Raw genomic sequence first — 3,455 nt, 5'->3', positions numbered from 1 at the left:
CATCGAATTTGTGACTTCAAGTAAGCTTTTCAAAACTGTTATATTTTGTGTATTTTAACATGTTCGATCGTAAAATCATCGAATTTGTGACTTCAAGTAAGTTTTTCAAAACTGTTATATTTTGTATATTTTAACCTGAACGATCGTTAAACCATCGAATTTGTGACTTCAAGTAAGTTTCTCAAAACTGTTATATTTTGTGTATTTTAACATGTTCGATCGTAAAATCATCGAATTTGTGACTTCAAGTAAGTTTCTCAAAACTGTTATATTTTGTGTATTTTAACATGTTCGATCGTAAGATCACGAATTTGTGACTTCAAGTAAGTTTCTCAAAACTGTTATATTTTGTGTATTTTAACATGTTCGATCGTAAAATCATCGAATTTGTGACTTTAAGTAAGTTTCTCAAAACTGTTATATTTTGTGTATTTTAACATGTTCGATCGTAAAATCATCGAATTTGTGACTTCAAGTAAGTTTTTCAAAACTGTTATATTTTGTGTATTTTAACATGTTCGATCGTAAAACCATCGAATTTGTGACTTCAAGTAAGTTTCTCAAAACTGTTATATTTTGCATATTTTAACATGTACGATCGTAAAATCATCGAATTTGTGACTTCAAGTAAGTTTCTCAAAACTGTTATATTTTGTGTATTTTAACATGTTCGATCGTAAAATCATCGAATTTGTGACTTCAAGTAAGTTTCTCAAAACTGTTATATTTTGTGTATTTTAACATGTTCGATCGTAAAATCATCGAATTTGTGACTTCAAGTAAGTTTCTCAAAACTGTTATATTTTGTGTATTTTAACATGTTCGATCGTAAAATCATCGATTTTGTGACTTCAAGTAAGTTTCTCAAAACTGTTATATTTTGTATTTTTTAACATGTTTGATCGTAAAATCATCGAATTTGTGACTTCAAGTAAGTTTTTCAAAACTGTTATATTTTGTATATTTTAACATGAACGATCGTAAAACCATCGAATTTGTGACTTCAAGTAAGTTTTTCAAAACTGTTATATTTTGTGTATTTTAACATGTTCGATCGTAAAATCATCGAATTTGTGACTTCAAGTAAGTTTCTCAAAACTGTTATATTTTGCGTATTTTGACATGTTCGATCGTAAAATCATCGAATTTGTGACTTCAAGTAAGTTTTTCAAAACTGTTATATTTTGTGTATTTTAACATGTTCGATCGTAAAATCATCGAATTTGTGACTTCAAGTAAGTTTCTCAAAACTGTTATATTTTGTGTATTTTAACATGTTCGATCGTAAGATCATCGAATTTGTGACTTCAAGTAAGTTTTTCAAAACTGTTATATTTTGTGACTTCAAGTAAGTTTCTCAAAACTGTTATATTTTGTGTATTTAAACATGTTCGATCGTAAAATCATCGAATTTGTGACCTCAAGTTAGTTTTTCAAAACTGTTATATTTTGTGTATTTTAACATGTTCGATCGTAAAATCATCGAATTTGTGACTTCAAGTAAGTTTCTCAAAACTGTTATATTTTGTGTATTTTAACATGTTCGATCGTAAAATCATCGAATTTGTGACTTCAAGTAAGTTTCTCAAAACTGTTATATTTTGTGTATTTTAACATGTTCGATCGTAAAATCATCGAATTTGTGACTTCAAGTAAGTTCTCAAAACTGTTATATTTTGTGTATTTTAACATGTTCGATCGTAAAATCATTGAATTTGTGACTTCAAGTAAGTTTCTCAAAACTGTTATATTTTGTGTATTTTAACATGTTCGATCGTAAGATCATCGAATTTGTGACTTCAAGTAAGTTTTTCAAAACTGTTATATTTTGTGACTTCAAGTAAGTTTCTCAAAACTGTTATATTTTGTGTATTTAAACATGTTCGATCGTAAAATCATCGAATTTGTGACCTCAAGTTAGTTTTTCAAAACTGTTATATTTTGTGTATTTTAACATGTTCGATCGTAAAATCATCGAATTTGTGACTTCAAGTAAGTTTCTCAAAACTGTTATATTTTGTGTATTTTAACATGTTCGATCGTAAAATCATCGAATTTGTGACTTCAAGTAAGTTTCTCAAAACTGTTATATTTTGTGTATTTTAACATGTTCGATCGTAAAATCATTGAATTTGTGACTTCAAGTAAGTTTCTCAAAACTGTTATATTTTGTGTATTTTAACATGTTCGATCGTAAGATCATCGAATTTGTGACTTCAAGTAAGTTTTTCAAAACTGTTATATTTTGTGACTTCAAGTAAGTTTCTCAAAACTGTTATATTTTGTGTATTTAAACATGTTCGATCGTAAAATCATCGAATTTGTGACCTCAAGTTAGTTTTTCAAAACTGTTATATTTTGTGTATTTTAACATGTTCGATCGTAAAATCATCGAATTTGTGACTTCAAGTAAGTTTCTCAAAACTGTTATATTTTGTGTATTTTATCATGTTCGATCGTAAAACCATCGAATTTGTGACTTCAAGTAAGTTTTTCAGAACTGTTATATTTTGTGTATTTTAACATGTTCGTTCGTAAAATCATCGAATTTGTGACTTCAAGTAAGTTTCTCAAAGCTGTTATATTTTGTGTATTTTAACATGTTCGATCGTAAGATCATCGCATTTGTGACTTCAAGTAAGTTTTTCAAAACTGTTATATTTTGTGTATTTTAACATGTTCGTTCGTAAAATCATCGAATTTGTGACTTCAAGTAAGTTTTTCAAAACTGTTATATTTTGTGTATTTTATCATGTTCGATCGTAAAATCATCGAATTTGTGACTTCAAGTAAGTTTTTCAGAACTGTTATATTTTGTGTATTTTAACATGTTCGTTCGTAAGATCATCGAATTTGTGACTTCAAGTAAGTTTCTCAAAGCTGTTATATTTTGTGTATTTTAACATGTTCGATCGTAAGATCATCGCATTTGTGACTTCAAGTAAGTTTTTCAAAACTGTTATATTTTGTGTATTTTAACATGTTCGATCGTAAAATCATCGAATTTGTGACTTCAAGTAAGTTTCTCCAAACTGTTATATTTTGTGTTTTTTAACATGTTTGATCGTAAAATCATCGAATTTGTGACTTCAAGTAAGTTTTTCAAAACTGTTATATTTTGTGTATTTTAACATGTTCGATCGTAAATCATCGAATTTGTGACTTCAAGTAAGTCTCTCAAAGCTGTTATATTTTGTGTATTTTAACATGTTCGATCGTAAAATCATCGCATTTGTGACTTCAAGTAAGTTTCTCAAAACTGTTATATTTTGTGTATTTTAACATGTTCGATCGTAAAATCATCGAATTTGTGACTTCAAGTAAGTTTCTCCAAACTGTTATATTTTGTATTTTTTAACATGTTTGATCGTAAAATCATCGAATTTGTGACTTCAAGTAAGTTTTTCAAAACTGTTATATTTTGTGTATTTTAACATGTTCGATCGTAAATCATC

The sequence above is a fragment of the Teleopsis dalmanni genome, chromosome 2, assembly GCF_002237135.1.
Source record: "Teleopsis dalmanni isolate 2A chromosome 2, ASM223713v2, whole genome shotgun sequence".
Classification (NCBI taxonomy): Eukaryota; Metazoa; Arthropoda; class Insecta; order Diptera; family Diopsidae; genus Teleopsis; species Teleopsis dalmanni.
The sequence above is the reverse complement of the archived record's forward strand: the minus strand, read 5'-3'. Positions refer to the sequence as shown.